The following is a 12,424-nucleotide window of genomic DNA, read 5'->3' on the forward strand; positions in this document are numbered from 1 at the left end:
CAAAGGGGCGAAAAGCTGAAAGATTTACCATCTTGCAGTATTGTTCACCCCATTGGCTAGAAAAGAAACATCCCCATTCTAGATATTTCGAAGCAAAAAAAAAGGAGCCAGGTGTTTTCCATTGCCCCCTTACCAAAAAAAGTGTAACAACTGATTTGGTTTAAATCTCATAATACTAAATCAGCTCCATTTCCTAAAGGTTTTTTTTTAAAAAAAGAAAAAAGATTCACTTAGGTGACCTCTACAGGAACACAGAGAAAGAGCAGCTCATCAAGATTACATTTAGAAGTCATTTTCAACCTTTCCCTGCCAAGAGAGAGAGAGAGTCTGTTTAAACTTCAAGAGAGTGCAAGCAGGGAAGATCTGAAATGATCTGGAAAGGGGCTGTAAGGTAGGTTCCCAACTCCTGCTCTGTTTCAGCTGGAGGACCACATTCCCTTTTGGAATACCTTCCAGAGGCTGCGCACCAGTGGGGCCAAGGGCAAACGTGGTCAGATCAATGGATGCAATGCTTACCTCTATCCAGTACACTACATCCCAGACACACACAAATTCAGCAGTTTACATCTTCCATCCTTCGTTCACCAAGCAAGAGGCATTATGACCATTCAAGGATGAATTCCAGCCTAGCAAAAGAGCAAGGAGCAAGTCTTGTAAGGCTGGGGAGAGGTGCTAAAGGCTGGATTGCAGCACGACCACAGGAGATTCTGGACAGCCAGGCAGAGAGAGGGCTGCATTTGGCCCCCGAGCCCAAGATTTCCACCACTGTTATCAGATGCCGGGTAGCAAGTGATGGGGAAATACCTGGGGAACCAGGCTGAGGAAGAAGACGACGAAGAGTTTGGATTTGATATCCCGCTTTATCACTACCCAAAGGAGTCTCAAAGCAGCTAACATTCTCCTTTCCCTTCCTCCCCCACAACAAACACTCTGTGAGGTGAGTGGGGCTGAGAGGAAACAATCCTGAGTTAAGATGCACCGATGCTCCAACTTCAAAGATGCCAGCTTCGGATATTTGGCAAAGCTGACCTGTGCTTCTGACATGGTACTGGCTTCTGTTGCTTAGACATGTCTCATACTGTACCAAGCCTGTTGGCATCCACTGTCCTCCTTTGGCTGCCTCCTTCAGCTTTCAAAATACAGTGGAACCTCATGTTACGTACTGTCCTCCTTATGAACGCTTCGGGTTACGAGCTCCACTAACCCGGAAGTAGGTCTCCTGGTTGCAAACTTTGCCCTGGGATGTGAGCAGAAGTTGTGCGCTGGCGGCCCGGCGGCAGTGGGAGGCACCATTAGCGAAAGCGCACCTCAGGTTAAGAACAGTTTTGGGTTAAGAACGGACCTCCGAAATAAATTAAGTTCGTAACCGGAGGTACCACTGTAGTTATTTCTCATCTCCCATGCCAGTTGCTCACTTTCAGCATGTTACCTCTGGGCTGAGCAAAGTCGTATCATAAAAAAAAACCACAGCTCTCCTGCAAGTGACGCTTCCACAGCTTCACAGGGCACATTGTGTCAAGGCAATATTTCACAGGTTGTCTGAGGTCCAAGCCCCGACCCCACAAAAATAAAAACCTGCATTTGATGCAGCGAAACACGCTTACCAGTAAGTACAATTTCAGAACAGCTAATGAAGAACAGAACAAGGGAGGAAATAACCAGGGTACTAGACAACACAAGCTCAGGCTACATTGTCCTCTATAAAAGCAAAACAGAGAAGAGTCAATTTTGTAAGTATATAGAGGACTGGTAGAATGACGACTGAATCTCCTTCCCCACAATGCCCAGAATAGCTCATTGCTATTAGCCTCCAGATGCACAAATGGCTCCTTAAGTCCTTCTTAATATTGGGAATGGCAACAAATGCTTGGGCAGAGCCCTCACCTTTTATGCAGCTTCATTGCTCAATCTTCTGAAGGACTCAAAACACAAGGATGTGGGAATGAAAACAAAGGTAAATAAACAAAGAGGAAGGCCAAAGTCTCCATCACTATCTGTACTGAGTGAGAGGGAATTAAGGAGCCCACTGTCTGTGTCTCAACATGCACAGAATCATGTGCATGTTGTGAGTGACGACAGGGATGCCCAAATTCACCTCCATATCCAGCATCCCTCTTGCCTCTGGCAACTGCTACCAAAGCTCTGTGCCAAAGTGCCAGAAGCCACCCCATTCTCCATCAGACTTAGGAAGGAAATGTGGCAAGGGCTCAACCCTAACCCCATGCTGGTTGTCTGAAAGCAATTCAATGCCTCCAAAGCTCAGAAAGATATCAGAGACAAGAACTCAAACACTTCAGTGCAGATTCTGTGTTAACTGCAGATTAGATATCCTATATCAAGGCCAAGCATGACTTGTGGAAGGGCGATAGCTCAGTGGTAGACTATCAGCCTTGCATGCAGAAGGTCCCAAGTTCAATTCCCCAGCATCTCCAGGTACGGATGGGAGAGGCTCCTGCCCGAAAACATGTAGAGCTGCTGCCAGTCAGTGCACATCTTCATATAAGACAGCTTCCTCTGTTGGGCCCTAAAAACACAGCCAGTGTTACTTACTTATTATTACTTTAAATTCTAAATTTAAGTTTCAAAACTGAAAATTTAAAAAAGTGATTACAAAAATAAATATGATTTTAAAATTCCCCCCCAAAATTATTGATTATTTAATATTTCTAAGGTCTGCCTAATACAGGTCTGCCTTACTGGGTTCTATTTTGGATAAATGGGTCTTCTTGTAGTAAAATACAACAAAATAAGACCAAACTATAATATCAGTTACTTCAGACATTTCTTTAGAAAGTTACTCAATTAAAAGGTATCTGAAAAGCTAGTTAGGCTTTTCTTTTAAAAATGTGTTCCAAAGCCGAGTGATAGCTTGCAACTGTGTGACAGAATTAACGCTTTGAAAGAATTCTTGTTAGTATTTCATTTCATGAACATTACAATTCATGAAACAGAACCCAATAAGGCAGACAGGTATTTACAAAATATTTATTCTAAATATGATCTCATTGAGAGCCAAAGATGAAAATTTGCAGGTAGCTCTTAAAAATATTAAATAATCAATAAATTTTTTTGGAAATTTTAAATCATGTTAATTTTTAATCACTTTTTAAAATTTAAATTTTGTAACTTAAATTTAAATTTTAAAGTAAGTCCATCATGTGACGTATCATATTAAAGCTCATAAAGTTCTGAAGGGATTGATGTTTTAGAGTGGTGTTTTTAGTTTCTCAATTCTGGGCTGAGCTTTTAAGGTTTTTGTGTAGTCCAGCAAGGCCGAATTTTTTTCAAACCCTCATAATTCACAAAGGGGCGAGAGAAATAATTAAAATTTTAGATTTAAAATTAGTTTTGATCATTCAACAAGTGTACAAAATATTAAGAAAATTGGATTGACATGAGGTAAAAAAGTTTGATCACTTGATATAGAATAACCCTCTTGTGAAAACATCACTGACCAGGGAGGAGCCTCTAGAATTGACTCCCAGTTCCATTTGAGCATCTTCACAATCCATTCTGACTATCGGTCCAGAAAATGTTAAGTCTTCTTCTTGCAAACAATAAGAGTAATTCCAGACACTTTCTTTGGCCAAAATAATATTACAGGCAAATATTGTGTTCATTGATTTAAAGCCACAAATGAGAATGCCAAGCCGCAGTTCTGCCACTGCACCCTACCTCAAAAATAAACTCCCATTAGTGTAAATGGATGTATGCATACATAATGAGAATAGACTAATTTGTATTCTGTGGGTGAGGTGAATTAAAGATAAACAGAATCCAGGTCAATTTAGGTTGCATTAGTGAATACACCTCCTTTCCTGGCTCATTTCCATTCGAACTCATTTTTAACTCAGATTTGTTTTAATTTCACTTTATCACCTCTGAACATCTAGTGATTCTTTCCAATTTACTAGAGGTGGCACACAGCACAAGCAGCTTGCCATGGCAATTAGTCTGATACCCATGCCCAATATTTTTATTATAGCAGGGGATTCACAAAGCATTTCAATGCATGCCTCCTCATCCATTTATATGATGGAACAGACCAAATGAAGCCCACAGTATGTTTTGAAACCCCAGAGACATCAACCCCATAGGGGAAAACAAGTCTTTATACAAAAAAGGGAGGAAAGGGCTACAGCCTCCTTTGAAAACAAAACCAGCAGTATTAGTGACTGAGGCACACAGAGAAACTGGAGCGAGTCAAGAGAAATTAGGGAGGCCAACCCACATTCCAAGACGATTGAATTTATCTGTGTCGTTTATTACGTATGTATGCTGTCTGTATTACATACAGGCTTTATTACACATGCATACTGCTTTTCCTCCACGGCATTTGGGGTGGCAGACATAATCTCCTTTTTCCCTGCCTATTGTACTTGACAAAACCTTACACTGAGGCAAGTGGCTTAATCTCCATCAGGTCTGTAAAATGACAATATGGCTTTAGATTGTTACGAGTATGGTCAATCAATAATAAGAATGTCAGCATCCTTAATAATAGAACAAACTCAGTGATTTCAGAACAGCGCCCAAGATTTGTGCCTGCTCTGGCATCTTCCATCAGTTCTCATTTTGTGAACAGAGGGGTCACTATGCAAGCTTGAATAGGAGCTTTGCCTCCCAAGGAAGATGCATGGAGGGTGGTATTTCATGGAGGAGAGGATTGTTATTCTAGCAGTGCCACCTACCTGGAGCAAACCCACACCATACATTTAAAACACCATACATTTAAATATATGTTGAATATTTAAAGCAAATGGCCTCCCCCAAGGAATTCTGGGAACTGTAGTTTGTTAAGGTTGCTGGAATTGTTGCTCTATGAGGGGGAAACTAGTTTCCAGTATTCTTTGGGAGTAAGTCATATACTTTAAATGTACATTGGATGTGCTTTAAATGTATGGGATGAACCTGTCCTCCATCACATCCCCTGTGGGTAATGAGTTTTGTTTTATTTGATGCAGAGGACAGTCTGTTACATTTTATACACATTCCTGTCCCTCAAGGGCTATTAACCACAATAGCTAAATGTGTCCATGTTAGCATGTAATATACAACCAGAAATCCAGATGCTGGAAACCAACAAAGAAAAGCCATTCCTTCCATGCCCTTTTCTGGGAAACATCTGGCAGGACTACAATTCTCTTCATCCCTGACCACTGGCCATGCTGAATGGGACTAATGGGAACTTGAGTTCAATAACATCTGGAGAGCCACATGTTGCCCACTCCTAGAATAAATGGTCCTTTTGTCCAATCCAGCAAGGCAGTTCTTCTGCCCTTGGGGGCTAACACAGTCAGAAGATACAACTTAGGAGTCCAGGCTCTGCAATTAGCTGGAAAAGCTAGCAGACATGGAGAGTTAAATTAATAATTCAGAGCAGGGTCTTGTCGAAGCTCATTATTACAAATATCTCCCACCACAAGTCAAGTCCCAGTGAAAACTCTTATGTTCAACCACTGACCTATTTCTTGGCCAGACTATGTCTTATAATGGCATCCCTATGAAATAACTGCTGGCCTAAAAGCAAGGCATGGAAAAGAGAAAGATATACAACAGAAAACAAGGAGGGTTATGAACCTGAAGCCAAAGGAATCTGGTTACTAGAGAAGCATAGATGGAATTTCATTACAAGGAGATTAGTTAATATTTGTTATCCATTGCCAAGGGCTTTAGAAGGAACAACTTACATTTGAAGGGATGCCAGGAACGCTTGGAGGTTAAGAAGTGAAGCAGGACACAAAAAGCTAACTTAAGCAGACAACCACCCTCTTCATCGTTGAGGGATTGGGGGGGGTATACACAAGGGGATGGCAGAAAGCAGAAGACAGCTCACAGTTTGATCCCCAGACAACTTCTGGTAGACTACCATGGCCTGTTGGAATCCCTGGTCTGATCCAGCAAGGGACCGCCTACATTTTTCTCAAGCAAGAGTGTGCTCGCGGATAATTTAACACAGACTAGGTAAAGGTACCCCTGACCATTAGGTCCAGTCATGACCGACTCTGGGGTTGCGGCACTCATCTCGTTTTATTGGTCGAGGGAGCCGGCGTACAGCTTCCAGGTCATGTGGCCAGAATGACTAAGGCGCTTCTGGCGAACCAGAGCAGCACACGGAAATGCTGTTTACCTTCCCGCCGGAGCAGTACCTATTTATCTACTTGCACTTTGATGTACTTTTGAACTGCTAGGTTGGTAGGAGCAGGGACTGAGCAACAGGAGCTCACCCCGTTGCGGGGATTCAAACCGCCGACCTTCTGATCGGCAAGTCCTAGGCTCTGTGGTTTAACCCACAGCGCCACCCGCGTCCCACAGACTAGTGATGCCTTAATTGAGAAGGGATCCTAAGCACTCTTGTTTTGTACAGTAAATTTAAAATACACTCATAAAAAATTAGATTGGTGTACTGGAATACCACACAAGACTCGGTTCAGCCCACCTCTGCCACAGAGCGATCCATATACAAACATACCTTGCAGGGTTATTGGTTACTCTTGTCAGTGTTAGAAACTCAGATATATAATCTAATTGCCAAATGGCACCTTAAATATGGGTTGCATTTGCCACAATGGAATTTCTAAGTGCAGGTTTTTTTGGGGGGGGTTGCAGTGGGATTATTATTTTCATCATCATCATCATACCACTTTATATTTTTTGAAACAAATCTCAAAGCAGTTTACAACACATCAAAACATCAAATAAAACACTCCAGAATAAAACAAATTTGATCTTCAAGCAAAATATTTCAGATCCTTCTCTAAGTGACATTTTGCTTTCCCCAGTCGCCGACCTGGCATCTAGAGATCTCCCCAGGTGGCAATTGGACCCACACCAGTCACAAAACGTGCCTGGCACCTGACTAGTTTCTGACACTGTCTGAAACATGAGAAGCTGTCAGACTCTCTTTATCAAAATCAGTACTGCCTGCTCTGGCTGGCAGCAGCTCTCCAGGATCTGAGGCAAAGAAAAGGCTTTCCTGACACCTCCTACCTGTGTCTCTCAACTGGAAAGAGCCAGGAACTGAACGTGATAATTTCTGCATGCAGAACAAAACACACCTGTCTTGTGGACATAAGGTGCTACATTCAGGAATAAGGAGGAATGAATACATTGTTACTCAGAAAGCTCTGGCAATTTTCTTTGGAGGAAGAAAGGGAGACCACTCTATGTAAACTGAAAGCCTAGGATTGTATCCAACTGAGTTCTACTCAAAGTAGACTCACTGAAATGTATGGTCCTAAGACAGTCATGCCCATCAATTTCACTGCTTCTACTCTTCGGCTGACTTAACACTGGCTACAACCTCTAGAGTTTACTGTTATCACCTTTGAAATTCACTCACACACAGGAACAGCAGGAGAAGCTAAGTCTAAGAAAAGAGAAGAGGAAAGAAGGAGCTTTAGGTGGATGTTGGCTTTTCTTCCATTCACCTTGGATGGCCTCTCTCTAACCTTGTAAAGGCAGAAGTAATGGAGTAACGCTTCCCAGCTAAAAAAGCAAGGGGGAGAGAGAGAAGAGGAGGGGGAAATGCTTTATTTCTCTGTAGGCAAGCATGGCTCTAACTATGAGAGAAAGTGAACAATAAGATCCCACCCTAGGCATTGTGTGGGTCTCTCCCTCTCTTTCCTTCAGTCCTCACTAACTAATAGATTAGCATAGCAGCTCACCACCTACAAGAAGAAATCATTAAAACGAAAGAAATTGATCCTGGCAAATAAATTATAGTGCATGCTCCAGGAACAAAACCAAAAGAAGTCAATCACTTTTTAAATCAGATTCCACACCTAGTAACTGTACTTCCCTCACCCCAATCTTCAGGTTCCCCACATCCTATGAAAGCAGTCTACACACATAAAGGCACACCAAATGGAGTGCTATTGTATGTATTTAGCACCTAGCTGTGCCAACAGTTAAGAGTTAAATTAAGTGTTAGCAACAAGAGTAAAATACACTTATAATTTCTTGTTTGTTGTGGAACATGACATTTCAGATATATTTGTTAATTGAAAAAAACAAAGGCATTCTGAATCTTGACATACATTTGTAATAAACAGAGACCAAATGTTTATATCACTTATAGTAATGAATACTATCGACTGGAGTTTCACTTTACAGCAGCAGAACAGATCAGAAACTAGGCACACACACAAACCACAAAAGGGGGGTATACACACACACACACACACACAAATACAAATACACTTTTTTGTAAAATGACATGGCACTATAAAACCCAGAAATAAAGCTGTTCACAAGCAAAGTCAGTCACTAAATTAAAAGCAACAGCAAAACAGTATTCAAAAATAAACCAAACTCAACCACATGCTCGAATGAATGAATGAATGAATGAATGAATGAATCATTTTGTTTTCTTACAGCCAACTTCACCAACTGTTATAGTTTTCAGGAGTTTAGCTTCTGCTCTCTCCCCTCCCACACCTCTCTGTTCCCAAATATCTCCCAAATCTTAAAAAGAGGGGTGAACATATATGTATGTGTCTGTGCATGTCAAAGGCAAGTATCTCAGAGAGGCTGTGATTACACACATTGATACAATCTTCTCTTAATGCAACCAAAGGTCTCCACACAATTCATTCACAAAATGGGGCACAGCTTACTCTTTCCTAACAACCCATTTGGGAGGGTTTGTCACACACACATACACACACAGAGAGAGAGAGAGAGATCACACTGGGAATGATTATCAACTAAAACAGTTCACACACTAAAATAAAAAAGGGAAGGGGGGGAATCACTGAAGTTGATATGTTCCCATATTGTACAGAGAATAGTCTCTTCCCACCCCCAAATCTTCTACAAATCTTCCATCTATTTAAAATGTGCATAGAAGACAAAGTTATCCTTTATTTTTTGGAGGGGAGGGGGTTTCACCAATCAGTGACTGGTAAAACAAAGAATGAATCTAACTAGATACCAGCAGTGACAGCAAGAAAGCAAATGTTACAAATCACCAATTTCAACCTCTTTTTGAATTGCATCCACATGGACTCCCAGTATCCATTCAAGAGTCATCTGAAGAATTCAACAGTCATTCCGATTCATAACATGCACATACACAAAAACCCAGTTTCTCAAAACACTTCATGGAGTGGCTGGGGGTGGGGCAGAATCAGCCTCTAACAACAAAATCTCCAGTTCTCTACCGAAATCTTTTTGAGCTACATGTGAAACCACCAGGTGTTTAAAGGGGCCTTTTAAGCACATCTCAACCAAAACACACATACACAAAAAAAAACCCCTTCCAATTTCCCACCTACCCCATATCACTTCCTGCACAAACCATGGGGAAGGAAATAAATAAAAAAGCAAAAAGCAATTCAAAGAGAACTTCCTTACTCACCTTCACCTCACAGATCACACCATCAGTAGATTCTTTTTGGTGGTGGGGGTGGGGGACAATGGGTAGATCCCAAGGAAAGTCTGAAAAAAGCAGAGGAAGAATGGGATGGGGAGGGGAGAGTTGTGGAAGGGTCAGGGCTAAAATGTATGTGTTGCTGAGGATTTGGGTTTCTGGGAAAGAGGCTATGGAAGCCCCCCAACAAAAAAAGGGGGGATAGAAAGAACGAGATTGTGGAGGAAAAGCAAGAGATGTGGTGATGGGAGGGGGCTTCTATTATGAATGGAAGCAGGGGAGGGGGAGGGGTGGGAGACTGACTCAGTTGGATCCTCTGATGCTTATGGAGTCAGATTCTTCAGGGTTTGGGGTTGTTTCTTTTAGGGGAGGCGGAAGAGGCCAAAGATTGAGGAGGGGGCCCGAGACTGTTGTGGGAGGAGACAATGTGCTCAGTGGGGGTGGGGGGCGGATGAGGGGAAAGAAAGAGGGATTGAGAGAGGGCTGGGGGGTCGTGCAAGAGGAGCAGGAGGAAGCCAGTGGGGGTGAAGGAAAAAGATGGGTGAATATTGAGGGGGGGGGAGGAAGAGATAATCCAGCCAGCTCAATGCACACCCTCCTCTTTTCCTTCTGTGGGGAAATATATATGCAAAAGAGGGTGAAGGGAGAGAGAGAGAGAGATAAGCAATAATAGCAGCAGTGTGAGCTCCTCTCTTTTCTTCTTCCTCTCTCTCTCTCTCCTTCCTTCTCCTCCTCCTCCTCCTCCTCTTCCTCACACAACCAAAGAGACACCCAGCAACCACCCCCAGACAGGCCAGCGCCACATACCAGTATCGCGCCTCCTCATTGGCTGCTGGAGCCGGTGTGTGCCTGTCTATGAATGTGCGTGTGTGTATATAGATGTGTGCGGTGGGGGAGGAGGAGGAGGGACCTCATGACCCCGGCAAAGAAGCCGCGACCAATCAGGGCAAAGGATGGAAGTGATTTAAAAAAGAGTGTGTGTGTGAGAGAGAGTGCATATGTATGTTTGAGTGAGTAGGAAGGGAGCGGGATTGGGATTGGGCGAGGCGGGAGGCCGGGGGCGGGGATTCTTCCTCGCGCCCGCGACGGTTGGCGCGCTGAGCTTGGGGGTCGGGGGGGGGGCGCTACTCCCCTCCCCCGCCCTTCGCCCTCAAATACAGGCAGTTTCCCCTCATGTATTTTTGTATCTTCAAAGTGTGTGGTTGTGGGTTCCCCCCCCCCGCGGTCCCTTCTTTTTATTGAAGTTATCTAGCTGAATTTCTTTATATCTCCCTTATGTAAATTCTATTAATTAGCATATTACTGTATTTAATAATTGTATGTTGGAGTCTTTGTCATAAGAGTTTTCATTATGCCACCATTTCAACGTGAAATGTCGCCATGATCATTTATTACATGTGTAATCAGTGCCGGATTTACGTATAAGCTAAACAAGCTATAGCTTAGGGCCCCACTCTCTTGGGGGCCCCCCAAAAAATTAAAGGGAAAAATATAAGATAAAAAACAAAATAAAACCTACATACAGCAACAGTGTTTTGTGTTGTTTAGGCTCTTATTTGTTGTGTGCAAATGGCTTTAGATATCTATTAGGTCCTATTCTAGGTCCTATTATGATAAATTTTTATTGGAAATTTTATTTACAACATAACACAAACCCCCCACCCCTCAACACAGAAATCCACCCCCATCAGACACAAACATAACAACAAGCATAATATACCAACAACCAAATAAAATAAAGACTTCCTTTATCCTATTTCTGGCATGCTTATTTACTTCTTATAAGCTGTTTCCTTGATGAATAATTATTAAGATTTTTCTAATTATAACTTAAATATCCACAAAGTCTCCTGCAGACATTAATCGAAACAAGTCCAGGTATGAATTTTAGGGCAATTTTGTGACGTATAGCTCCTGTAGCATTCTAGGTCCTATTATGGACCTATTCCATAAATTACCATATACTGTAGCATATATTTAACACAAAAAAGCGGCAATTTGTTGTTGACAAGGGACAGCTGGACATATAAAGGGCCCCTTTACCTTCAGTAGCTTAGGGCCTCATTAAACCTAAATCCGGCCTTTCATGGGGAAACCGCAGCCAGATGGGCAAGGTATAAATAATAAAATTATTATTGTTATTATTATTCATTCAAAGATCAGGGGGCAGTTCACAAGATAAAATGAATGCAACATGTTCACCATGCATTGGTTATCGGCATGGGCATCATCTATATATTAATTGCGTACTACACTAAGGGATATATGGAGCAGGCTATTGTTGATTTTCTTTATTGCTGAATGCCAGATCTGCTTGGAGTAAGACCTCCCTCATCCATGATCAGATTCTGGACCAGGAGGCCAATCTCGTCCATATGGCTTGAGACCTGGGTGGGTGAGCCTGGCAGAGTTTGCCTCACCCCGCTACGCCCACATGGGTACTGTGCAGCATCATGGCTGACTTGAGTGTCAACGAGGGGAAGTTGCTGTGATCTATAGAGATCCCGTCTCTCACTTTCTCCAGGCTCCCTGCCCATGGAGAACCTGCAAAAGACTCTATAAGGGCTCTTGTGTCCCCCTTAAGGGAATAAGGGCAGATTTTCATTTATTACAGTGAGGATACAGAGCGTGTGTCCCTGCCATTGGGCAATTGGGACACTTGAGGGAATCTGCTGGTTTACCACCCTGTGCCTGAGCTGACACTGGGACTCAGCTACACAGCTTCAAATAAAACGTTTAAGTGTGTTGTAAAGTGCCATATACAAATGTGAGACTAGATGGCGAAGGTGAGCTATGGCAAATTCAATATATTTTTTCAAAACTTTTTTTATATAAAAAAAGCATTTTCACAGCAGTTTTTTTTAATATGTGTGTAGTTTTCACCTTGGTCTCAGAGGACTGCTAGTTCTGGGAGACCTCAACATCCATGTCAAGGTGAATGGCTCTGGGGCAGTGGTGGAGGAAGAGGAGTGTGGGGGGAGCGTACCGCCCCCAGCAGCGCGATCCCGGTGGGGTGCCATCGCGGCTGCCCCCCTGCCCGCGCTGGGTGCC

The 12,424-nt window shown here is 42.7% G+C and overlaps 1 protein-coding gene across 11 annotated transcripts in view; it reads right to left on the reverse strand.

The window, feature by feature from the left end:
- The window catches only part of RERE (arginine-glutamic acid dipeptide repeats), a 345,593-nt gene extending 335,274 nt beyond the window's left edge, over nucleotides 1-10,319 (reverse strand). For 8 of the 11 annotated variants that reach the window (XM_053400843.1, XM_053400842.1, XM_053400847.1 and 5 more), the window contains exon 1: nucleotides 9,362-10,144. The gene's annotated coding sequence lies outside the window, so the exon portion shown is untranslated. Of the gene's footprint in view, nucleotides 1-9,361; nucleotides 10,146-10,180 lie in introns of those variants that run through there. The other 3 variants (XM_053400835.1, XM_053400844.1, XM_053400846.1) reach the window with 3 other exon arrangements.
- Nucleotides 10,320-12,424: the final 2,105 nt, after the last annotated feature.

The sequence above is a fragment of the Podarcis raffonei genome, chromosome 8 (assembly GCF_027172205.1).
Source record: "Podarcis raffonei isolate rPodRaf1 chromosome 8, rPodRaf1.pri, whole genome shotgun sequence".
Taxonomy (NCBI): Eukaryota; Metazoa; Chordata; class Lepidosauria; order Squamata; family Lacertidae; genus Podarcis; species Podarcis raffonei.